Source organism: Schistocerca gregaria, chromosome 5 (assembly GCF_023897955.1).
Source record: "Schistocerca gregaria isolate iqSchGreg1 chromosome 5, iqSchGreg1.2, whole genome shotgun sequence".
Lineage (NCBI taxonomy): Eukaryota > Metazoa > Arthropoda > Insecta > Orthoptera > Acrididae > Schistocerca > Schistocerca gregaria.
Genome location: NC_064924.1, coordinates 6079464 through 6106534, shown reverse-complemented (window position 1 = coordinate 6106534; position 27071 = coordinate 6079464). Strand labels below are relative to the sequence as shown.

Below are 27071 nucleotides of genomic sequence, written 5' to 3'. Positions count from 1 at the left end.
TCTCAAAACGCTCACACCACTGACGAGTTGTGTTTTCGTTCTACACAGACGCTGCCCCTTGCTCTTTCCCACCCACTTGATACATTCAACCTGCTACGAGACCTACCAAATATAGACTGGGAAACTAAACCACACACTTTGTGCATTCGGAAATGTAAGGCAGGGCGTCCCTCGCCGCATTTGCTACGATGGCCATTTGATACTTCTGCAGAAGTGGCGACGACGACGACGACGACGACGACGACGACGACGACGACCGCGGAAGACTCTGAGATATGTAAGAAATACATCTATAAAATATAATTCAGACTGCTCCATCCCACCTTATGCTGTACCGCTATGGCAAATGCTTTATCTGCGCCATTCGCCTTAATCACATCTGAGAGTAATTCTTAATATAACGCCTCTCGCTTATTGTTCGTCATCCCTGATACTGTTTGCTATAAGGCCACGACGCGCAACTGATATCCCAAATTCGTCTGCCTCCTGTGAGGATCGAACTCACGCCCCCTGGTTTACTAGACCAGTGCTCTGCCACTGAGCTAAGGAGGCGCGGCCTAGCGGTACTTTTGCGTACTTCATCCTTACGGTCGTCTGGATCATCGGACTTCAGCTGACAACACTTCATATTACCGTCTAATATTTGCAGCTATGGCGACCCATTACTGCTTGGCTACACATCTGACACGTAAACGAAGTGCTCTCCAAATAACACCACTTGCATTTCAGAACATGTCTTTCACACATGTCTACAAAATCACCTTCACCTTCAAATACAGTTTCCTTGCGACTGACGGAGACGTAGGCATAGTTTAAAGTTGCTATTTCCATTACATCACGTTAATCAGAAAAACGGTAAGTTACATCTGTAGAGGAACAAAATTCCGTTCCTCCCCGCGTGGGGCTCAAACCCACGACCCTGGGATTAAGAGCCTTATGCTCTACCGACTGAGCTAGCCGTGCTTCCTCGGTGAATATATGCCGGTTAGCACGTCACACAGTACTCGTTTGGGTTGATTGGTCCCATTCAGAACCTCTCCATGTTGCCTAATGTTTTCCTAACGTCACACTCGTCACGTAGTTCACTTTTATTTCATAATCATTTCTGAGAGGTAACAGAATTGCATGACAACCTGCAGAGCTAGTTTCGTCAAAATTAACACACATACTTGATGTGACTCATAAGCCGAACGAGTTACTTTCCGACGTTATTTTAGATGTGCAAGTTCCAGTCAAAAACAAGCGCCGACGGCAATATGCAAACCAATTCGCTAGTTAACACCGGTCTTGTTGTGCGTGTTTCAAGCTCAAGAGCATCTCCAAGCAGATAATGGTCAACAGCAACATTCACACGGTTTCGTACTGCTCAAGTGCTACACTAAAACGGTATGTTTCTTTTTCAGATCTGGAAAAACACGACCGTGAGAGGAATCAAACACGCAATCTTCGGATACGAAGTCCGACGCCTTATCCATTAGGCCACACGGTCACTGACAAGCAAGTGGAACTTATATACGACTCATCTCAAAACGCTCACACCACTGAGGAGTTGTGTTTTCGTTCTACACAGACGCTGCCCCTTGCTCTTTCCCACCCATTTGATACATTCAACCTGCTACGAGACCTACCAAATATAGACTGGGAAACTAAACCACACACTTTGTGCAATCGGAAATGTAGGGCAGGGCGTCCCTCGCCGCATTTGCTACGATGGCCATTTTCTACTTCTGCAGAAGTGGCGGCGGCGGCGGCGGCGGCGGCGGCGGCGGCGACGACGACCACGACGACAGCGGAAGGCTCTGAGATATGTGAGAAATACATCTATAAAATATATTTCAGACTGCCCCGTCCCACCTTATGCTGTACCGCTTTGGCAAATGCTTTATCCGCGCCATTCGCCTTAATCACATCTGAGAGTAATTCTTAATAAAACGCCTCTCGCTAATTGTTCGTCATCCCAGATACTGTTTGCTATAAGGCCACGACGCGCAACTGATATCCAAAATCCATCTGCCTCCTGTGAGGATCGAACTCACGACCCCTGGTTTACTAGACCAGTGCTCTGCCACTGAGCTAAAGAGGCGTGGCCTAGCGGTACTTTTGCGTACTTCATCCTTACGGTCGTCTGGATCATCAGACTTCAGCTGACAACACTTCATATTACCGTCTAATATTTGCAGCTATGGCGACCCATTACTGCTTGGCTACACATCTGACATGTAAACCTAGTGCTCTCCAAATAACACCACTTGCATTTCAGAACATGTCTTTCACACATGTCTACAAAATCACCTTCACCTTCAAATACAGTTTCCTTGCGACTGACGGAGACGTAGGCAAAGTTTAAAGTTGCTATTTCCATTACATCACGTTAATCAGAAAAACGGTAAGTTACATCTGCAGAGGCACAAAATTCCGTTCCTCCCCACGTGGGGCTCGAACCCACGATACTGGTATTTAGAGCCTTATGCTCTACCGACTCAGCTAGCCGCGCTGCCTCGCTGAATATATACCGGTTAGCACGTCACACAGTACTCGTTTGGGTTGATTCTTCCCATACAGAACCTCTCCATGTTCCCTAATGTTTTCCTAACGTCACACTCGTCACGTAGTTCACTTTTATTTCATAATAATTTCTGAGAAGTAACAGAATTGCATGACAACCTGCAGAGCTAGTTTCGTCAAAATTAACACACATACTTGATGTGACTCATAAGCCGAACGAGTTACTTTCCGACGTTATTTTAGATGTGCAAGTGCCAGTCAAAAACACGCGGCGACGGCAATATGCAAACCAATTCGCTAGTTAACACCGGTCTTGTTGTGCGTGTTTCAAGCTCAAGAGCATCTCCAAGCAGAAAATGGTCAACAGCAACATTCACACGGCTTCGTACTGCTCAAGTGCTACACTAAAACGGTATGTTTCTTTTTCAGATCTGGAAAAACACGACCGTGAGAGGAATCAAACACGCAGTCTTCGGATACGAAGTCCGACGCCTTATCCTTTAGGCCACACGGTCACTGACAAAGAAGTGGAACTTATATACGACTCATCTCAAAACGCTCACACCACTGAGGAGTTGTGTTTTCGTTCTACACAGACGCTGCCCCTTGCTCTTTCCCACCCATTTGATCCATTCAACCTGCTACGAGACCTACCAAATATAGACTGGGAAACTAAACCGCACAGTTTGTGCATTAGGAAATGTAAGGCAGGGCGTCCCTCGCCGCATTTGCTACGATGGCCATTTGATACTTCTGCAGAAGTGGCGCCGGCGACGACGACGACGACGACGACGACGACCGCGGAAGGCTCTGAGATATGTGAAAAATACATCTATAAAATATATTTCAGACTGCCCCGTCCCACCTTATGCTGTACCGCTTTGGCAAATGCTTTATCTGCGCCATTCGCCTTAATCACATGTGAGAGTAATTCTCAATAAGACGCCTCTCGCTAATTGTTCGTCATCCCAGATACTGTTTGCTATAAGGCCACGACGCGCAACTGATATCCAAAATTCGTCTGCCTCCTGTGAGGATCGAACTCACGCCCCCTGGTTTACTAGACCAGTGCTCTGCTACTGAGCTAAAGAGGCGCGGCCTAGCGGTACTTTTGCGTACTTCATCCTTACGGTCGTCTGGATCATCAGACATCAGCTGACAACACTTCATATTACCGTCTAATATTTGCAGCTATGGCGACCCATTACTGCTTGGCTACACATCTGACACGTAAACGAAGTGCTCTCCAAATAACACCACTTGCATTTCAGAACATGTCTTTCACACATGTCTACAAAATCACCTTCACCTTCAAATACAGTTTCCTTGCGACTGACGGAGACGTAGGCATAGTTTAAAGTTGCTATTTCCATTACATCACGTTAATCAGAAAAACGGTAAGTTACATCTGCAGAGGAACAAAATTCCGTTTCTCCCCGCGAGGGGCTCGAACCTACGACCCTGGGATTAAAAGCCTTATGCTCTACCGACTGAGCTAGCCGCGCTGCGTCGGTGAATGTATGCCGGTTAGCACTTCACACAGAACTCGTTTGGGTTGATTGGTCCCATACAGAACCTCTCCATGTAGCCTAATGTTTTCCTAACGTCACACTCGTCACGTAGTTCACTTTTATTTCATAATCATTTCTGAGAGGTAACAGAATTGCATGACAACCTGCAGAGCTAGTTTCGTCAAAATTAACACACATACTTGATGTGACTCATAAGCCGAACGAGTTACTTTCCGACGTTATTTTAGATGTGCAAGTGCCAGTCAAAAACACGCGGCGACGGCAATATGCAAACCAATTCGCTAGTTATCACCGGTCTTGTTGTGCGTGTTTCAAGCTCAAGAGCATCTCCAAGCAGAAAATGGTCAACAGCAACATTCACACGGTTTCGTACTGCTCAAGTGCTACACTAAAACGGTATGTTTCTTTTTCAGATCTGGAAAAACACGACCGTGGGAGGAATCAAACACGCAGTCTTCGGATACGAAGTCCGACGCCTTATCCATTAGTCCAGACGGTCACTGACAAAGAAGTGGAACTTATATACGACTCATCTCAAAACGCTCACACCACTGAGGAGTTGTGTTTTAGTTCTACACAGACGCTGCCCCTTGCTCTTTCCCACCCATTTGATACATTCAACCTGCTACGAGACCTACCAAATATAGACTGGGAAACTAAACCACACACTTTGTGCATTCGGAAATGTAAGGCAGAGCGTCCCTCGCCGCATTTGCTACGATGGCCATTTGATACTTCTGCAGAAGTGGCGCCGGCGACGACGACGACGACGACGACGACGACGACGACGACGACGACCGCGGAAGGCTCTGAGATATGTGAAAAATACATCTATAAAATATATTTCAGACTGCCCCGTCCCACCTTAAGCTGTACCGCTTTGGCAATTGCTTTATCGGCGCCATTCGCCTTAATCACATCTGAGAGTAATTCTTAATAAGACGCCTCTCGCTAATTGTTCGTCATCCCAGATACTGTTTGCTATAAGGCCACGACGCGCAACTGATATCCAAAATTCGTCTGCCTCCTGTGAGGATCGAACTCACGCCCCCTGGTTTACTAGACCAGTGCTCTGCTACTGAGCTAAAGAGGCGCGGCCTAGCGGTACTTTTGCGTACTTCATCCTTACGGTCGTCTGGATCATCAGACTTCAGCTGACAACACTTCATATTACCGTCTAATATTTGCAGCTATGGCGACCCATTACTGCTTGGCTACACATCTGACACGTAAACGAAGTGCTCTCCAAATAACACCACTTGCATTTCAGATCATGTCTTTCACACATGTCTACAAAATCACCTTCACCTTCAAATACAGTTTCCTTGCGACTGACGTAGACGTAGGCATAGTTTAAAGTTGCTATTTCCATTACATCACGTTAATCATAAAAACGGGAAGTTACATCTGCAGAGGAACAAAATTCCGTTTCTCCCCGCGAGTGGATCGAACCCACGACCCTGGGATTAAGAGCCTTATGCTCTACCGACTGAGCTAGCCGCGCTGCCTCGTTGAATATATGCCGGTTAGCACGTCACACAGTACTCGTTTGGGTTGATTGGTCCCATACAGATCCTCTCCATGTTGCCTAATGTTTTCCTAACGTCACACTCGTCACGTAGTTCACTTTTATTTCATAATCATTTCTGAGAGGTAACAGAATTGCATGACAACCTGTAGAGCTAGTTTCGTCAAAATTAACACACATACTTGATGTGACTCATAAGCCGAACGAGTTACTTTCCGACGTTATTTTAGATGTGCAAGTGCCAGTCAAAAACACGCGGCGACGGCAATATGCAAACCAATTCGCTAGTTAACACCGGTCTTGTTGTGCGTGTTTTAAGCTCAAGAGCATCTCCAAGCAGAAAATGGTCAACAGCAACATTCACACGGTTTCGTACTGCTCAAGTGCTACACTAAAACGGTATGTTTCTTTTTCAGATCTGGAAAAACACGACCGTGAGAGGAATCAAACACGCAATCTTCGGATACGAAGTCCGACGCCTTATCCATTAGGCCGCACGGTCACTGACAAAGAAGTGGAACTTATATACGACTCATCTCAAAACGCTCACACAACTGAGGAGTTGTGTTTTCGTTCTACACAGAGGCTGCCCCTTGCTCTTTCCCACCCATTTGATCCATTCAACCTGCTACGAGACCTACCAAATATAGACTGGGAAACTAAACCACACACTTTGTGCATTCGGAAATGTAAGGCAGGGCGTCCCTCTCCGCATTTGCTACGATGGCCATTTGCTACTTCTGCAGAAGTGACGGCGACGACGACGACGAGGACGACGACGACGACGACGACGACGACGAAAGGCTCTGAGATATGTGAGATATACATCTATAAAATATATTTCAGACTGCCCCGTCCCACCTTATGCTGTACCGCTTTGGCAAATGCTTTATCTGCGCCATTCGCCTTACTCACATCTGAGAGTAATTCTTAATAAAATGCCTCTCGCTAATTGTTCGTCATCCCAGATATTGTTTGCTATAAGGCCACGACGCGCAACTGATATCCAAAATTCGTCTGCCTCCTGTGAGGATCGAACTCACGCCCCCTGGTTTATTAGACCATTGCTCTGCCACTGATCTAAAGAGGCGCGGCCTAGCGGTACTTTTGCGTACTCCATCCTTACGGTCGTCTGGATCATCAGACTTCAGCTGACAACACTTCATATTACCGTCTAATATCAGCAGCTATGGCGACCCATTACTGCTTGGCTACACATCTGACACGTAAACGAAGTGCTCTCCAAACAACACCACTTGCATTTCAGAACATGTCTTTCACACATGTCTACAAAATCACCTTCACCTTCAAATACAGTTTCCTTGCGACTGACGGAGACGTAAACAAAGTTTAAAGTTGCTATTTCCATTACATCACGTTAATCAGAAAAACGGGAAGTTACATCTGCAGAGGAACAAAATTCCGTTCCTCCCCGCCTGGAGCTCAAACCCACGACCCTGGGATTAAGAGCCTTATGCTCTAACGACTGAGCTCGCCGTGCTTCCTCGGTGAATACATGCCGGTTAGCACGTCACACAGTACTCGTTTGGGTTGATTGGTCCCATTCAGAACCTCTCCATGTTGCCTAATGTTTTCCTAACGTCACACTCGTCACGTAGTTCACTTTTATTTCATAATCATTTCTGAGAGGTAACAGAATTGCATGACAACCTGCAGAGCTAGTTTCGTCAAAATTAACACACATACTTGATGTGACTCATAAGCCGAACGAGTTACTTTCCGACGTTATTTTAGATGTGCAAGTTCCAGTCAAAAACAAGCGCCGACGGCAATATGCAAACCAATTCGCTAGTTAACACCGGTCTTGTTGTGCGTGTTTCAAGCTCAAGAGCATCTCCAAGCAGATAATGGTCAACAGCAACATTCACACGGTTTCGTACTGCTCAAGTGCTACACTAAAACGGTATGTTTCTTTTTCAGATCTGGAAAAACACGACCGTGAGAGGAATCAAACACGCAATCTTCGGATACGAAGTCCGACGCCTTATCCATTAGGCCACACGGTCACTGACAAACAAGTGGAACTTATATACGACTCATCTCAAAACGCTCACACCACTGAGGAGTTGTGTTTTCGTTCTACACAGACGCTGCCCCTTGCTCTTTCCCACCCACTTGATACATTCAACCTACTACGAGACCTACCAAATATAGACTGGGAAACTAAACCACACACTTTGTGCATTCGGAAATGTAAGGCAGGGCGTCCCTCGCCGCATTTGCTACGATGGCCATTTGCTACTTCTGCAGAAGTGGCGGCTTCGACGACGACGACGATGACGACGAAAGGCTCTGAGATATGTGAGAAATACATCTATAAAATATATTTCAGACTGCCCCGTCCCACCTTATGCTGTACCGCTTTGGCAAATGCTTTATCTGCGCCATTCGCCTTAATCACATCTGAGAGTAATTCTTAATAAAACGCCTCTCGCTAATTGTTCGTCATCCCAGATACTGTTTGCTATAAGGCCACGACGCGCAACTGATATCCAAAATTCGTCTGCCTCCTGTGAGGATCGAACTCACGCCCCTTGTTTTACTAGACCAGTGCTCTGCCACTGAGCTAAAGAGGCGTGGCCTAACGGTACTTTTGCGTACTTCATCCTTACGGTCACCTGGATCATCAGACTTCAGCTGACAACACTTCATATTACCGTCAAATATTTGCAGCTATGGCGACCCATTACTGCTTGGCTACACATCTGACACGTAAACGAAGTGCTCTCGAAATAACACCACTTGCATTTCAGAACATGTCTTTCACACATGTCTACAAAATCACCTTCACCTTCAAATACAGTTTCCTGGCGACTGACGGAGACTTAGGCATAGTTTAAAGTTGCTATTTCCATTACATCACGTTAATCAGAAAAACGGTAAGTTACATCTGCAGAGGAACAAAATTCCGTTCGTCCCCTCGTGGGGCTCGAACCCACGACCCTGGGATTAAGAGCCTTGTGCTCTACCGACTGAGCTAGCCGTGCTGCCTCGGTGAATATAAGCCGGTTAGCACGTCACACAGTACTCGTTTGGGTTGGTTGGTCCCATACAGAACCTCTCCATGTTGCCTAATGTTTTCCTAACGTCACACTCGTCACGTAGTTCACTTTTATTTCATAATCATTTCTGAGAGGTAACAGAATTGCATGACAACCTGCAGAGCTAGTTTCGTCAAAATTAACACACATACTTGATGTGACTCATAAGCCGAACGAGTTACTTTCCGACGTTATTTTAGATGTGCAAGTGCCAGTCAAAAACACGCGGCGACGGCAATATGCAAACCAATTCGCTAGTTAACACCGGTCTTGTTGTGCGTGTTTCAAGCTCAAGAGCATCTCCAAGCAGAAAATGGTCAACAGCAACATTCACACGGTTTCGTACTGCTCAAGTGCTACACTAAAACGGTATGTTTCTTTTTCAGATCTGGAAAAACACGACCGTGAGAGGAATCAAACACGCAATCTTCGGATACGAAGTCCGACGCCTTATCCATTAGGCCACACGGTCACTGACAAACAAGTGGAACTTATATACGACTCATCTCAAAACGCTCACACCACTGAGGAGTTGTGTTTTCGTTCTACACAGACGCTGCCCCTTGCTCTTTCCCACCCACTTGATACATTCAACCTACGACGAGACCTACCAAATATAGACTGGGAAACTAAACCACACACTTTGTGCATTCGGAAATGTAAGGCAGGGCGTCCCTCGACGCATTTGCTACGATGGCCATTTGCTACTTCTGCAGAAGTGGCGGCTTCGACGACGACGACGATGACGACGAAAGGCTCTGAGATATGTGAGAAATACATCTATAAAATATATTTCAGACTGCCCCGTCCCACCTTATGCTGTACCGCTTTGGCAAATGTTTTATCTGCGCCATTCGCCTTAATCACATCTGAGAGTAATTCTTAATAAAACGCCTCTCGCTAATTGTTCGTCATCCCAGATACTGTTTGCTATAAGGCCACGACGCGCAACTGATATCCAAAATTCGTCTGCCTCCTGTGAGGATCGAACTCACGCCCCCTGGTTTACTAGCCCAGTGCTCTGCCACTGAGCTAAAGAGGTGCGGCCTAGCAGTACTTTTGCGTACTTCATCCTTAAGGTCGTCTGGATCATCAGACTTCAGCTGACAACACTTCATATTACCGTCTAATATTAGCAGCTATGGCGACCCATTACTGCTTGGCTACACATCTGACACGTAAACGAACTGCTCTCCAAATAACACCACTTGCATTTCAGACCATGTCTTTCACACATGTCTGCAAAATCACCTTCACCTTCAAATACAGTTTCCTTGCGACTGACGGAGACGTAGACAAAGTTTAAAGTTGCTATTTCCATTACATCACGTTAATCAGAAAAACGGTAAGTTACGAGGGTCGGTCAAAAAGTAATTCATCCCATTTTTTTCTACTTAAAAAAATTAAGTTAAGTGAAAAATTTGAATTTGGCGCCATTCCTCAAACCTTCTTCTGCAATCCACTGCTGTAGTAACTTTCTGTGTCAACAGGTGGCAGCACTGCAGAAGTTTGTAAGATGGCCGACATCGATGTTCGTTTGAGACAGCGTTGTGTGATTGAATTCTTGAATGCAGAAGGTGAAACGCCCATACGCATTCATGAAAGACTGAAGAAGGTGTATGGTGTTGTGACAGTGGATGTCAGCACTGTTAGACGATGGGTTCGTCGTTGTAATGAAGCTGAAGGGCAAACACCATTGACTGACGAAAAGCGGAGCGGCAGGCCGGTGAGTGTAGTGACTCCACACAACATTCAGCAAGTTGATGACATCATTCGTGGTGACCGTCGGGTGACTGCAGATGAAGTGTGTCCATTATTTCTCTTAGTAAAGGCAGTGTGATCACGATTCTTAAACAATTGGGGTACTCAAAACTTTATGCACAGTGGGTTCCAAGAATGTTAACCGATCAGAATAAAGAGGCAAGGAAAACAATAGCCTCCCAACACTTGCAGGGCTTCCGTTTGGAGAGAGATGAGTTCCTGAAAAAAATTGTGACCGGGGACGAAACATGGGTGCATTTTTTTGAACCCGAATCAAAGAGGCAGTCAATGGAGTGGCGTCACACAAGCTCGCCGAGGAAGAAACAATTCAAAACTGTGCGATCGGCAGGGAAAGTTATGGCAACAGTTTTCTGGGATACAGAGGGTGTGATTCTGGTTGATTTTTTGGAGCAGGGATGCACAATAAATTCTGTTCAATACGTCACAACCCTCAAAAAACTTAAAGCACGTCTTCAGCGAGTTCGCCCAACAAAATCAATGGCAGATGTTCTTCTTTTGCATGATAATGCAAGACCACACACCAGTCGTCACACCTCTGACGAGATTGTCAAAATTGGATGGGAAGTTTTGCCTCATCACCCATACAGCCCTGACCTGGCACCATCAGACTTCCATCTGTTCGGGCCACTAAAAGAAGCTCATCGTGGGATTCATTTTGAAGATGAGGAGGCCGTCAAAACATCCGTGCGTCAATGGCTTAGGAAGCAGAGCTGTGATTTTTACCGTGCTGGGATACATGCCCTTGTTCAAAGATGGACCAAAACTGTAGAGATGGGCGGAGATTACATTGAAAAATGACAAAATGATCCTCAATGTTGTCGTTTTGAACCTATGTAATTGCATTTAAATTTCATGACAATTAAACTTAGAAAAAAAAATAGGAGGCATTACTTTTTGACTGACCCTCCTACATCTGCAGAGGAACAAAATTCCGTTCCTCCCCGCGTGGGGCTCAAACCCACGACCCTGGGATTAAGAGCCTTATGCTCTACCGACTGAGCTAGCCGTGCTTCCTCGGTGAATATATGCCGGTTAGCACGTCACACAGTACTCGTTTGGGTTGATTGGTCCCATTCAGAACCTCTCCATGTTGCCTAATGTTTTCCTAACGTCACACTCGTCACGTAGTTCACTTTTATTTCATAATCATTTCTGAGAGGTAACAGAATTGCATGACAACCTGCAGAGCTAGTTTCGTCAAAATTAACACACATACTTGATGTGACTCATAAGCCGAACGTGTTACTTTCCGACGTTATTTTAGATGTGCAAGTTCCAGTCAAAAACAAGCGCCGACGGCAATATGCAAACCAATTCGCTAGTTAACACCGGTCTTGTTGTGCGTGTTTCAAGCTCAAGAGCATCTCCAAGCAGATAATGGTCAACAGCAACATTCACACGGTTTCGTACTGCTCAAGTGCTACACTAAAACGGTATGTTTCTTTTTCAGATCTGGAAAAACACGACCGTGAGAGGAATCAAACACGCAATCTTCGGATACGAAGTCCGACGCCTTATCCATTAGGCCACACGGTCACTGACAAACAAGTGGAACTTATATACGACTCATCTCAAAACGCTCACACCACTGAGGAGTTGTGTTTTCGTTCTACACAGACGCTGCCCCTTGCTCTTTCCCACCCATTTGATACATTCAACCTGCTACGAGACCTACCAAATATAGACTGGGAAACTAAACCACACACTTTGTGCAATCGGAAATGTAGGGCAGGGCGTCCCTCGCCGCATTTGCTACGATGGCCATTTTCTACTTCTGCAGAAGTGGCGGCGGCGGCGGCGGCGGCGGCGGCGGCGACGACGACCACGACGACAGCGGAAGGCTCTGAGATATGTGAGAAATACATCTATAAAATATATTTCAGACTGCCCCGTCCCACCTTATGCTGTACCGCTTTGGCAAATGCTTTATCCGCGCCATTCGCCTTAATCACATCTGAGAGTAATTCTTAATAAAACGCCTCTCGCTAATTGTTCGTCATCCCAGATACTGTTTGCTATAAGGCCACGACGCGCAACTGATATCCAAAATCCATCTGCCTCCTGTGAGGATCGAACTCACGACCCCTGGTTTACTAGACCAGTGCTCTGCCACTGAGCTAAAGAGGCGTGGCCTAGCGGTACTTTTGCGTACTTCATCCTTACGGTCGTCTGGATCATCAGACTTCAGCTGACAACACTTCATATTACCGTCTAATATTTGCAGCTATGGCGACCCATTACTGCTTGGCTACACATCTGACATGTAAACCTAGTGCTCTCCAAATAACACCACTTGCATTTCAGAACATGTCTTTCACACATGTCTACAAAATCACCTTCACCTTCAAATACAGTTTCCTTGCGACTGACGGAGACGTAGGCAAAGTTTAAAGTTGCTATTTCCATTACATCACGTTAATCAGAAAAACGGTAAGTTACATCTGCAGAGGCACAAAATTCCGTTCCTCCCCACGTGGGGCTCGAACCCACGATACTGGTATTTAGAGCCTTATGCTCTACCGACTCAGCTAGCCGCGCTGCCTCGCTGAATATATACCGGTTAGCACGTCACACAGTACTCGTTTGGGTTGATTCTTCCCATACAGAACCTCTCCATGTTCCCTAATGTTTTCCTAACGTCACACTCGTCACGTAGTTCACTTTTATTTCATAATCATTTCTGAGAAGTAACAGAATTGCATGACAACCTGCAGAGCTAGTTTCGTCAAAATTAACACACATACTTGATGTGACTCATAAGCCGAACGAGTTACTTTCCGACGTTATTTTAGATGTGCAAGTGCCAGTCAAAAACACGCGGCGACGGCAATATGCAATCCAATTCGCTAGTTAACACCGGTCTTGTTGGGCGTGTTTCAAGCTCAAGAGCATCTCCAAGCAGAAAATGGTCAACAGCAACATTCACATGGTTTCGTACTGCTCAAGTGCTACACTAAAACGGTATGTTTCTTTTTCAGATCTGGAAAAACACGACCGTGAGAGGAATCAAACACGCAATCTTCTGATACGAAGTCCGACGCCTTATCCATTAGGCCACACGGTCACTGACAAACAAGTGGAACTTATATACGACTCATCTCAAAACGCTCACACCACTGAGGAGTTGTGTTTTCGTTCTACATAGACGCTGCCCCTTGCTCTTTCCCACCCATTTGATACATTCAACCTGCTACGAGACCTACCAAATATAGACTGGGAAACTAAACCCACACTTTGTGCATTCGGAAATGTAAGGCAGGGCGTCCCTCGCCGCATTTGCTACGATGGCCATTTGCTACTTCTGCAGAAGTGCCGGCAGCAACGACGTCGACGACGACGAAAGGCTCTGAGATACGTTAGAAATAAAGCTATAAAATATATTTCAGACGTGCAACTGATTTCCAAAATTCGTCTGCCTCCTGTGAGGATCGAACTCACGACCACTGGTTACTAGACCAGTGCTCTGCCACTGAGGTAAAAAGCTGCGGCCTAGCGGTAAGTTTTCGCACTTCGTCCTTTCGGTCGTTTGGATCATCAGATTTCAGCTGACAACACTTCATATTACCGACTAATATTTGCAGCTATTGCTACGCATTACTGCTTGGCTACACATCTGACACATAACCGATGTGCTCTCCAAACAACACCACTTGCATTTCAGGACATGTGTTTCACACATGTCTACAAAATCACCTTCACCTTCAAATACAGTTTCCTTGCAACTGACGGTGACGTAGGCAAAGTTTAAAGTTGCTATTTCGATTACATCACGTTAATCTGAAAAAAAACAGTAGACAAACAGAGTAAAATAACAGAAGCCGTTCAGTGTGGAGCAGTCAAGTTAAAAGTGATTCACACAGCACATAACGGAGAGATACAAAGTAGCACACGTGAACGATGGAGCACGGAACAAGAGACACGGTTGCACTAACAGGACGACAAAACACATAAGCACTGCGGCGGCAATCTCCGGCGGTTTGTGATGCACTTGTCACACGAGTAAGGCCAGGGACCTGCCAGAGGGAATGGGCGAGGGTAGGAGGGAATGGGGGAGGCGTTGATGCCAATGGGGAAAGGATGGGAGAGGGAGGGGTGGTGTCTGGAAGCCCATGGAGAGGGGGAGGGGAGGGAAGGAGGGAGGGAGAGAAGGGAGAGAGGGTGCCTACAGGATAAGGAGAGGAGAGGGAAGGCAAGGCTCAAAGTTGGTAGGAGGGGTAGATGGATGGGAAGAGGGCATCATCCAGGAGGGGGAGTTGGCGGAAGCCACCTTGGGAGAGGGTGTGGAGAGTGTGATGATGGAGAGCAGGTGGGATACAGGAGTACAGGCGCGGCAGCGGGTTGGGGTGGGAGAGGATGGATGAGACAAGCGGGTGGGGAGGATCAAGCTTGCGGGAGGTGTAGAGGATTCGTATCCGTTCGTGGAAACGGAGGAGGTGTGGGAAGGGGATGAGGTCATAGAGGATCCGCGTGGGGGAAGGGAGGCGGATGCAATGGGCGATGCAGCGTGCATGGCGTTCAAGGATATGAAGGGATTGGTAAAAGGTAGGAGGGGCGGAGATCCAGGCGGGATGGGCATAACAAATGATAGGATGGATGAGGGATTTATAGGTGTGGAGGACGGTGGACAGGTCCAGACCCCATGTGCGGCCAGAGAGGAGCTTGAGGAGGCGGAGTCGGGAGCGTGCCTTGGCTTGGATTGTCCGGATATGAGGGGTCCAGGAGAGGCGACGATCAAGGGTGACGACAAGGTACTTGAGGGTGGGGGTGAAATTAATAGGACGGCCATAAATGGTAAGATAGAAATCAAGGAGTCGGAAGGATGGGGTGGTTTTGCCTACGATGATTTCCTGGGTCTTGGAAGGATTGACCTTGAGCAACCACAGGTTACACCAAGAGGTGAACCGGTCAAGATGGGATTGGAGAAGGTGCTGGGAGTGTTGCAGGGTGGGGGCGAGCGAAAGGAAGGCGGTGTCATCGGCATACTGGAGAAGGTGTAGCGGGGGTGCAGGCGGAGGCATGTCCGCCTTATAAAGAAGGTAAAGAAGAGGGGAAAGGACGGAGCCTTGGGGCACACCGGCGGAGGGGTAGAAGGTGTAGGTATCCGTGTTGTGGATGGTGACATAGGAAGGACGGTGGGAAATGAAGGGGGCGACAAGACGGACGTAGTTGATGGGAAGGGCAAAGGTTTGGAGCTTGAAGCGGAGACCAGAATGTCATACAGGGTCATATGCGCGTTCAAGTTCGAGGGAGAGGAAGATGGCAGAGCGACAGGAGTTGAGTTGTTCTGAGAGGAGGTGATTGAGGTGAAGGAGAAGGTCATCGGCAGAGAAGGATGGCCGAAAAAAGTTTAAAGTTGCTACTTCCAATACATCACGTTAATCAGGAAAACGGTAATTTACATCTGCAGCGGAAGGAAATTCCGTTCCACCCAGCGTGGTGCTCGAACCCACGACCCTGAGTTCAAGAGACTCTGTAAGTTGGCTGTTTAGGTTTTTTTATTGGTAACGCCGCCGCCACGTAGCGCTCTGTATGAAAATCACTTGCTGTGCCGTTTGCAGTATGTGGCTGGTTGGCATTGTTGTAATACTCGCCATTGTAGTGTCGGGCAGTGGCAGCTGGATGCTAACAGCGCTTAGCGTTGCGCAGTTGGAGGTGAGCCGACAACAGTGGTGGACGTGGGGAGAGAGAGGGCGGAGTTTTGAAATTGTTGTCATGAACTGATATATATATATATTAAGACTATTAAGGTAAAGACATTGTTTGTTCTCTATTAAAACCTTTCATTTGCTAACTGTGCCTCAGTAGTTAGTGACTTCCATAGTTTGAATCTTTTATTTATCTGGCAGAAGTGGCGCTCGCTGTATTCCAGTAGCTTGAGTAACGAAGATTTTTGTGAGGTAAGTGATTTGTGAAACGTATAGGTTAATGTTAGTCAGGGCCATTCTTTCGTAGGGATTTTTGCAAGTCAGATTGCGTTGCGCTAGAAATATTGTGTGTCAGTTTAAGCACAGTCTTGTATAATTTTTCTAAGGGGACGTTTCATTTGTCGACCCTTAGCCAAGGATACCTCACTGGAATCTTCTGATTTTTTCTTGTAGTTTGTGTAATTAATGTAGATTTTGTTTATTGCTAGCGCGTAATTGTAGAGAGAATCTCCTTTGTAGTTGTAGTCTTTCATTGTTGTACTGTAAATCAGTTGTGGCATTCATGTAGATTTGCACCAAGTATTTCGCAGCCTCGCTTGCAATTAACTATATATTATTTGCTATGTTAATGTGTTTTCTTATTTTTGCTCTTCAAATTGTGTTTTGCTGTGTTATCGTGTGAAATATTGTGTCAATGATGGCGTGTGAAAAACGTAATACTAGGCTCCAAAGTAAACTGAGAAATGACAGTGAAGACGAAAGCAGTGTGTTAACGCCACCATCTAATGAATTTACTAATGTTCAAAGTAGTAATTTGGTAATTGTGCATAGGGAAATGGAGCAAGCCGCGAATAATGATGTAGGCAATGAAACAATTATCGAACAAGGTAGCATTATCGATCGATCGGTCGGCAACAGCTCGCCTCAGGCTTCCGAAATGACAGGACACAATCTTGCAAATAATGTAGATTAAGATTTTGCGTCCTCACCGTTTTCTCAAATAAATCAAGACATATTTTCTGTTTTTCAAAATGCGAATATTGTCGGTTCAAATGCACTGCCGAAAAGCACTGAGGAACATGTTTCAGACACCAGTGCACTGTTATTACAGTTAATGCAACAAATGGGACAAAGGCTACAAAAGTTAGACACAACGCTTGAACAAAATCAGAAACAAATGGGACAAAATCTTCAAAAGTTAGACACAATGGAACAAAATCAGAGACTAACACAGCAAAAGATAGACGCAATGGAGCAAAAGCTTCAAAAGTTAGACTCTGTGGAACATACCCTTGAACAAACACGTGAAGATTTAACTACTGAATCACATAAAATCGAATCGAAATGTCAAAAAGTCTGTAACGACTTATTAACACAAATTTGTGAGCTTTTGCAACCTATTTTTTCGAGTCATGAAAATGCAGTACAGAATCATGAAGCAGCCATAAAAGAACTGCAAACAATTGTTCATGAAAATCATGAGACCTTGCAAGCTAAAGTTGACTCAGTTGCATCTACCGATTTGGTTACGCAACTTGCAAAAACTCAAGAAAACTTAAAGGACACAGTAGATACTCTGAAAATTGGTTCAGAAAGACACATGGAGGACATTAGTTCACTATCAGAGAAAGTAGTTGAACTTTCGGATCAGCTAAATAATTTATCTACGAAGGTAGATGATAATCTGAATGACATAAAACCGGTAGTCTTTAATGACACAGAAGAGTTCGAACAAATTAGGAAATTCAAACAAAATCAGAATCAAATTAATACGCAACACCAAAGAGAAATCCGGGAAGTACAAGATCAGTTGACACAGGTAATACAAGAATTACGTATTTCGGAGGACACTAGCACTCCAATACGGGAAGAGGGACATAAAAATACGGAACTGCCACAAAATAACAACACAGGGCACTTTGGAGATTATGAAAGAAATTTGCAAAGTACACCGAATTTTGAGATGGAACTGCCGAAACGACGTAACAATGACCGATAGGCGTCCCGCCGACACGATGATTTTGACTATAAGCTGTTCATTACTACACGTAAATTCAAAACATTTAAGAATTCTGGAAACGACATTCATCCACAAGCGTGGCTCCATAAATTCTCTCATTGTTTTCCTCCCAACTGGTCACTTGAGCACAGATTAGAATTTATGTGTGGCTACTTAGAGAATGAACCAGCTGTAAGAATGCGATCGGTCATTCACGATTGCCACAGTGAAGGAGAATTTTACCATGCCTTCCTCTCAGCATATTGGTCCCAAGCCACACAAGACCAAGTAAAACATGACATCATGAGGATGAAACATTTCGAACAATCTGAATTTTCCAGTCCTGTGAAATATTTTGAAGACATGTTGCATAAGAACCAGTTTCTTTCAAACCCATACAGCCCGTCAGAACTCATCCGCATTTGCTTAATCAAATTGCCTGAACATTTAAGGAATATTATTTTGGCACGGCGTTGCAAAGACGACATTGAAGCTTTTCAGGGACTCTTACAAGAATTAGAAATTGACACACACAGTCGCGGGATGCGAAAACAGCAAAACAATCACTACAGTTCACATCCGTCACAATTCCGTGACGACAGAAGCAATAACTGGACACGACAAGTCTATTCTTACAACTCAAATCGTGACCAAAACAGACACCACCCGTATGACAACCACTGGCAGAGTAATAGTTACAGAGAAAGACCGCATTTCCATAGTAATGACTATGACAGAGACAACCATAGAAGCAGACAATATGTAAACAGAACTATTAATATCAAGGAAGACAGAATAATTTCAGAAGCAACAGTTCAGCGCGCAGTTACGATTCCGGGAGAAATTCTCCACCACATGACCGACAAATAAGAAACTATGTAAACTACCGACAAAACGACAGAGCTGAATTCCATCAGAACTGGCGAGCTTCAAACAGAGCTGGGCCCTCTCTGCAAGGTGAATTGGTAGAAGTTAGTTCTCCTAATCCCAATAACGGCGCGCGCCCACAAAGAAACAGTCAATGACTCGCACCGCAGGCAGCCACCTGCGCCGGCTGGCTCAGAGAAAAATAAAAAGAGACACTAACCTTGAGAAAAGATTTAGGATTCCTTACCGACGTATAAAACATGATAATTGCTTTTCAGTTGACAGTGTGCGTACTAGGAAGAGTAAAGGATTGTACTACATTTCACATGTAAAACCGTTTATTGAAATATAATCTGCTTTTTAACCTTGTCTTTGCCATAAAACATTTCACTTCACATTTCTAGTATGCTTTGTCACACTGAGAAACTGTTAACATGCAACAATGTTTTCAAGTTAACTATCCAGTCTAGAACCTACGGAATATATTTAGACAGTATTTACGAGTGCATTGTTATAGTGAACAGACATCACTGTGTTATTGCGTGTGTACATTCTTGCTTGTTAGTTGCACGATTACGTAACGACTATAAGGCTCACATACTTAGAACATTTACCAGTATTGCTAATGAGATTTTAATGCAACATTTTGGTCTACTTGAAAATACATTCTGGATTTAAAGTACTTTCTGTGAGATACCAGATGACACAGTGGTTAGTTTATATGACAGCTACACGATTTTATCACGCCGCTACTAATGAGTGACAATTTGCAATGTTGCTTTTGCAGTTTATGTGTTTTATATCTGCACAGTTTTTATGAATTCTTCAGGAAAGTAAAACATGTTTTAGTAGTAACTTCTGAGGTATAGCTACAACGAGACAGCCTTTTCTGTAGCACAACAATACGTTACAGTACAGTACTTACTTCATCATGGCAATAAGCGTAGTAACTATGATATCTATACGCAAAGCATTTCACTTTTGTTTATCATGAGGTAAGTACATTGACTTCTGCAGAACTTAGCTTTCGGAGGACGATAACTAGCGCACAGTTTAGCGCTACAGTACACGTATTTGAGTGATTAATTTTGTACTAAAACATTTATTTTTAAACATATTTGAAATACAATGATACAAAGGTTTTCCGTGATACATTTCATTCCATTGCTGTAATCTGTAACACCTGAGGATATAATTACATTATTCCTCATGGGGGTACACGCTTACTTTGTGTACCATGTGTTTGGCAAGCACAAGGAGCCCTAGCTAATATGGTATTTGTTTATACAGCTTTAAACATCGGTACCATATTTCTCTAACACATAAATTACACAGCTATCTGATCATTTAACTGAGAGAACCAAACATTTATTATACTACATCAGTGACAGATGTTTACGTAATTACACAGTTGGACAACTTCAAACTTACGAAATTGTATTTTGTCTGTACTTTGTGAACTGTTCATATTTTTTCGGTAGCATTGTGATACTATGAGAGCTTTGATTGACATATTTGGTATGAGATCATGATTTTTAAAGTACGTTTGAGGTAGATGACACTTTTGACATGAGAAGTGATTTTTTTGTAGGTTTTGAAATTATTGGATGAAGCTACGACGATTTTTAGAATTTGACTGAGGTGTTATGATGATATTATTACGATGACTATGTGTATTATGTTGTTGCGGTATGTTTCGGATCAATAAGCTGATGCTATATGAGTTATTTGATTATGCTACTTATCTGTTATGATGGAATATTGAAGAAGTGTCGACGAATACGGTAAGAAATAATGAGAAGAGGTTAGGGACTCTAGTTCGTGAAAAAGGTTGTTGTAAACCAAGAATCGTACTTTAAGAGTTATGAAATGTATGTAAATGCGTGAATGTATTACAATGCCGACGAAAATATTTTGGACACTGTTATATCAATAGGATTTTGTTTCTACAAATGTGTATCGCAAATTCTTGACCTGTAAATTTTTTTTATATGACACTGCCACTGTAGCGGAAACTGGTGTAAATATTTCGATAAGACAGTTAAGTGTCCACCTGCACGTAATGCGTCGTGGGCACCCAGCTGCGCGACAACCACCTGACAAAAAGAAAGCCATTAGTGTGTGATTTTCAGAGGCACAAGAAAAAAAGGGGAGGCCATTATCCTCGCTATTGACATTCCTTTGCAGAAAGCATCGCAAAAACGACACGCTCATTACTTGGAAAAGATAATTATTTACTTCTACACACCTGATAATGACAAGCGTCTTTCTACAAGAGTTGAGAGAATTTGTACTAACTTATGAAATGTCACATGACTATTGAATGATATTTTTCTGCTTTGCCTTTCATAGTTGCTTATTTAATTTGATATCTGGTTTCCAGCTGTGTTGCAGCATTGGTTTTATAAAATAAAATTGAATGCACTTGCTAATGTGAACACTTTCTGTCAACAGATCTATTAAATTATTATTTCATGATCCACATTCTTCAAAAAAGGAGCTCTTGGAATGGAATGAGCAATAAGAAGCGACTAATAACAGTAACTGTATATATAATTTTCTTTTCAAGTACTTGGTAATTTGTTGTAGCATTTGTTTTTGTGGTGCACGACTGTAACTGCATAGACATTAAGATGTGAATGGACATTGTCCTTATCTGCATTGTTGTCTTTAGTGTAACATTTTTTCTGCTTGAGCTTTGTCATGTTTAGGTATAAGTTATAGCATTTGCTGCAGCTGTTTGCCATTCATAGTGCTACTGAATGTCACTTTGTAGTACTATTTTTACTGTTTGCTGCGCATTGCCTTATATTAGTTGTAATATTGCTGCCTTTTTTGCCAATTTCCATTTTTTTATCATTGCTGTTTGTGTTAATTGTTTTGTGCTGCTGCATTGCCTCGTCCCTTAGTTTAGCATCTGAGCTCAGTAGATTTAAGTTAGCTTAAGAGGGGTAGACTATATAAGAAACTAACTATGATGAATTGAAAGAAAAGCATTGAGAAGCTTTAAGAAAATGGTTTGGCCCAAAAAGTAGTGTACAGTGGAGGAAAACTATTTTTGAAAGAGGATGAGAACAGAATACAGAAAGCATGCTTGGATAGGATTTTTTTTGGCTGGAGTAAATGTTGAAATAAGAGGGGCGATCTATGGAATGAAGTCTTGGGATGGACTCCAGTAACAAATGTTATCATGAAAACAAACCCTGTCCTTTCCTTTTGTGTTATCCCACTATGTGTTTGTGTACCCTTGTGTATTTATTTTCTTCCTGTCTCTGTGTACTGTTTCATAGAATTTTTTCTGTTCTAATACTAAGGTACATTCACTATGATAAGGAATACTGTTATTCTCAAATAAAATTTGCATCAATAACATGTTATTTACTTTATAAAGACGTTTACACATTGTTTATTCTGTTTTGTTCTAATGCTCATGTGTGAAATTAATGTTTCAAAAGTTATTCTGATCTTTTATGTATGTACTTATGTCGTAATTTTGTAACACTGATGTATTTGCTATTTCGATTCTTTTGTAACGCCTGTACTACTGATAATGTTATCTGTATTGTTATGTTCTTTAATGATGTATTTTGTACCTTTGTTATTGTATTCTTATGTTATAAAACTGTAATTGACACCAGTTCATCAAATTAAGTAACTTGTAAATTACATTTCACTGCACACGTTTCTGTTGGTCATAGTATATGGACAATATGTGAGAAGTAGGAACTGATAGTGTTTGCACGTGTGTTAATAATTCAGTAAGGGACTGGATAACAGCATTGCTGGTTCTAAGGACAATTCCAAAAACATCGTGAGTCGACAAGTTGTGGGTTATGAACTTGCTATATTATCCGCAAGACCCTTCAGTGATGATTGTGTGCCTGCACAGTCAAACAAATGGCTGCTGGCCATCTCTACCAGGACTACAATGGGTCTACTCTGTGTTGACCTACCTACCAATTTTCTTCAAAACTTCGACTGACTCTGCTGTGGGTTTTCTCTGTAGTGGCCCATTATCTGTCTGCATGTCAAGAGTCAGCACTGTCTTTCCGTTGGAAAGACAACACTAATTCTTCAAGACTGCTTGGAAATCCACTACTCCCGTGTGCATTTTCTTTTATTGCTCAGTATTTGAGTAAAACACTGCTATTTTACTGTGATAAATGATCAGGACTGTCTGTATGGACTGTGAAAAAATTTTAGCTCTTGACCAAAATTGTATCGATAAGTGTGTGCATTTCATTTCTTTGTTATTGTAATTATAAAAAATTTTATCACATCATTATTGGCAACTGCCCAAAACAATTTGTAAAAATTTTTTTGTGGGGAGCATGGGGGCTATGTAAGTAGGCTGTTTAGGTTTTTTTATTGGTAACGCCGCCGCCACATAGCGCTCTGTATGAAAATCACTGGCTGTGCTGTGTGCAGTCTGTGGCTGGTTGGCATTGTTGTAATACTCGCCATTGTAGTGTCGGGCAGCGGCAGCTGGATGCTAACAGCGCGTAGCGTTGCGCAGTTGGAGGTGAGCCGCCAGCAGTGATGGACATGGGGAGAGAGAGGGCGGAGTTTTGAAATTTGTAAGAATTGGTGTCATGAACTGATATATATATATATATATATATATATATATATATATATATATATATATATATATATATATATTATGACTATTAAGGTAAAGACTTTGTTTGTTCTCTATTAAAACCTTTCATTTGCTAACTGTGCCTCAGTAGTTAGTGACTTCCATAGTTTGAATCTTTTATTTATCTGGCAGCAGTGGCGCTCGCTGTATTGCAGTAGCTTGAGTAATGAAGATTTTTGTGAGGTAAGTGATTTGTGAAACGTATAGGTTAATGTTAGTCAGGGCCATTCTTTCGTAGGGATTTTTGGAAGTCAGATTGCTTTGCGCTAAAAATATTGTGTGTCAGTTTAAGCACAGTATTGTATAATTTTTCTAAGGGGACGTTTCATATGTCGACCCTTCGCCAAGGATACCTCACTGGAATCTTCTGATTTTTTCTTGTAGTTTGCGTAATTAATGTAGATTTTGCTTATTGCTAGCGCGTAATTGTAGAGAGAATCTCCTTTGTAGTTGTAGTCTTTCATTGTTGTACTGTAAAACGGTTGTGGCATGCATGTAGATTTGCACCAAACATTTCGCAGCTGCGCTTGCAATTAACTAGATATTGTTTGCTATGTTAATGTGTTTTCTTATTTTTGCTCTTCAAATTGTGCTTTGCTGTGTTATCGTGTGAAATATTGTGACAATAATGGCGTGTGGAAAACGTAATACTAGGCTCCAAAGTAAACTGAGAAATGACAGTGAAGACGAAAGCAGTGTGTTAACGCCACCATGTAATGAATTAACTAATGTTCAAATTAGTAATTTGGTAATTGTGCATAGGGAAATGGAGCGGGCCGCGAATAATGGTGTAGGCACTGAAACAATTAGTGAACAGGGTAGCATTATCGATCGATCGGTCGGCAACAGCTCGCCTCAGGATTCCGAAATGACAGGACACAATCTTGCAAATACTGTAGATTAAGATTTTGCGTCCTCACCGTTTTCTCAAATAAATCAAGACACATTTTCTGCTTTTCAAAATACGAATATTGTCGGTTCAAATGCACTGCCGAAAAGAACTGAGGAACATGTTTCAGAGACCAGTGCACTGTTATTACAGTTAATGGAACAATGGGACAAAGGCTACGAAAGTTAGACACAACGCTTGAACAAAATCAGAAATAAATGGGACAAAATCTACAAAAGTTAGACACAATGGAAGAAAATCAGAGACAAACACAGCAAAAGCTTCAAAAGTTAGACACAATGGAACAAAATCAGAGACAAGCACAGCAAAAGATAGACGCAATGGAGCAAAAGCTTCAAAAGTTAGACTCTGTGGAACATACCCTTGAACAAACACGTGAAGATTTAACTACTGAATCACATAAAATCGAATCGAAATGTCAAAAAGTCTGTAACGACGTAAAAACACAAATTTGTGAGCATTTCCAACCTATAGGTTAATGTTAGTCAGGGCTATTTTTCCGTAGGGATTTTTGAAAATCAGATTGCGTTGCGCTAAAAATATTGTGTGTCAGTTTAAGCACAGTCTTGTATAATTTTTCTAAGAGGACGTCTCACCTCATTCTCTACCTACTGAGATAGCCGCGATGCCTCGGTGAGTACGTGCCGGTTGGTCAACAGCAACATTAACACGATTTCGTACTGCTCAAGTCCTACACTAAAACGGTATGTTTCTTTTTCAGAACTGGAAAAACATCGCCGTAACAGGATTCGATCCCGCAATCTTCGGATCCGAAGTCCGACGCCTTATCCATTACGCCACACGGTCACTGACGGCCAAGTGGAACTAATATACGACTCATCTCGAAACTCTCTTACCCCTGAGGAATTGTGTTTTCGTTCTACACAGCCGCTGCCCCTTTCTCTTTCCCACCCATTCGTTACATTCAACCTCTTACGAGACCGACCAAATATAGACTGGGAAACAAGACCACACACTTTGTGCATTCGGAATCGAAGGCAGGGCGTCCCTCGCCGCATTTACTACGATGGTCATTTACTACTACTGCAGAAGCGGCGGCGACGACGCCGACCACCGCGAAAGGCTCTGAGATATGTGAGAAATACATCTACAAAATGTAATTCTGACTTCCTCGCCTCACCTTATGCTGTACCACTTTGGCAAATGCTTTATCTGCGCCATTCGCCTTAATCACATCTGAGAGTAATTCTTAATAAAACGCCTGTCGCTAATTGTTCGTCATCCCAGATACTGTTTGGTATACGGCCAGGACGCGCAACTGATTCTTTTTTTTTTTTAATTTAATGACCAAATATTACAATGATACTATTTAACCTACTACCTAATACATTAGTAGTTCCTAATTTTAACTTTTACAATTTCTAACTACAGCTACTTTTAAAACACTACAGGTATCTACAATAATTCTTTACTACTATGGGGTTAGTCTACTATGCTCACTACATTGTTATTTTGGTGTTACCCTAGTCTTTCTGCTTTTAGTTACAATAGTACTTTTGCATGTTTGTTATTGTTATTACTTAAACTACACTACCTGCAGCGTTACAAGTGTGCCAGGTTGATATAAACCTAATTGTTGGCCTTTTCCACTAATCTAGTCCTAGTGCTAGTGCCCCTAGCACTGGGCTGGCCGAAGACATATCGCTGCAGTTCTATACTACGTCAGTGTCCTATTTTGACCTATAACTAACCTTATCTCTATTGTCATAGTCGGTGCGTAGTCTAGTTCGGGTATTGATGTACTACCCCCCCACCTAATCCGAAGACTTGGCGGGTTCCAGCGGTGAGGCGGCTGGCCAAATCCAAGTCCCGGCGGAACTGAGGGGGGTGTACTTGACTAGTTCGGTATTATTAGTGATTGATTTGTAAATATTCTTTGAGGACTTTACCTGAGATTAAGTCCGCTAGATTATTTACGATGTTAAAAGTGTTTTCGTGCCTGAGAAGGTGGTACGTGTTGTTGTTTGGCAATTGTTCTCGTAAGTGGTGTGCAACGTCGTCGAAGAGGGGAAACTCATACACCACATGGTCTGGAGTGCCCTGCACTGCTCCACAGTCACACGCTGGTGTTGCCCTTTTCCCAAACCGTCACAGATACGTCGGGTAGGGTCCTTGACCTGTAAGGAAGTGCAGCATGCCTTTTGTGGGACTGAAGTATGTGAGTTTCAGGCGTTCCTGTATATTTGGATGCAGCTCGTGTGTTCTGCGGCCAGTCTCGTCATTGTCCCAGAGCTCCTGCCACAGTTCGATTCCTCTGGTTCTAATACCCCTTTTGTCCCCAACGTGTACCCCCATGATTTCTACAATTTTTTCTCTTCTGTCCTTTTTTATCCAGTACCAGGTGGCCTGTTCCCTAATTTTTATGTCCAGTGGACATAGCCCCATGAGTAATAAGAGTGCCCCCCCAGGAGTTGTTCTGTATGCGCCCACTGACCGCAGGAGCACATTTCGCTGCACTCTTCTTACAGCCACGGCGTGCATGACCCTCGTGAGCCTGTGTGCCCAGACCGCAGACCCATAACCTACTATTGATGTAAGGATGCTGTTGTGATACAATTTAATTAATTCAGGTGGGAGG

General features: G+C 43.4%; 8 non-coding genes across 8 annotated transcripts; all 8 read right to left on the bottom strand.

Annotated features, from left to right (window-relative positions):
• Positions 1-480: 480 nt before the first annotated feature.
• On the bottom strand, positions 481-552 carry Trnat-agu (transfer RNA threonine (anticodon AGU)). The gene has a single exon. It is a non-coding gene; the product is annotated as a tRNA-Thr (tRNA).
• A 1459-nt stretch (positions 553-2011) lies between these two features.
• Trnat-agu (transfer RNA threonine (anticodon AGU)) lies at positions 2012-2083 on the bottom strand. Its single transcript has one exon. It is a non-coding gene; the product is annotated as a tRNA-Thr (tRNA).
• Positions 2084-3527: 1444 nt separating this feature from the next.
• Trnat-agu (transfer RNA threonine (anticodon AGU)) lies at positions 3528-3599 on the bottom strand. The gene has a single exon. It is a non-coding gene; the product is annotated as a tRNA-Thr (tRNA).
• A 1459-nt stretch (positions 3600-5058) lies between these two features.
• On the bottom strand, positions 5059-5130 carry Trnat-agu (transfer RNA threonine (anticodon AGU)). The gene has a single exon. It is a non-coding gene; the product is annotated as a tRNA-Thr (tRNA).
• A 1453-nt stretch (positions 5131-6583) lies between these two features.
• Trnai-aau (transfer RNA isoleucine (anticodon AAU)) lies at positions 6584-6655 on the bottom strand. The gene has a single exon. It is a non-coding gene; the product is annotated as a tRNA-Ile (tRNA).
• Positions 6656-8090: 1435 nt separating this feature from the next.
• Trnat-agu (transfer RNA threonine (anticodon AGU)) lies at positions 8091-8162 on the bottom strand. Its single transcript has one exon. It is a non-coding gene; the product is annotated as a tRNA-Thr (tRNA).
• Positions 8163-9597: 1435 nt separating this feature from the next.
• On the bottom strand, positions 9598-9669 carry Trnat-agu (transfer RNA threonine (anticodon AGU)). The gene has a single exon. It is a non-coding gene; the product is annotated as a tRNA-Thr (tRNA).
• Positions 9670-12464: 2795 nt separating this feature from the next.
• On the bottom strand, positions 12465-12536 carry Trnat-agu (transfer RNA threonine (anticodon AGU)). Its single transcript has one exon. It is a non-coding gene; the product is annotated as a tRNA-Thr (tRNA).
• Positions 12537-27071: the final 14535 nt, after the last annotated feature.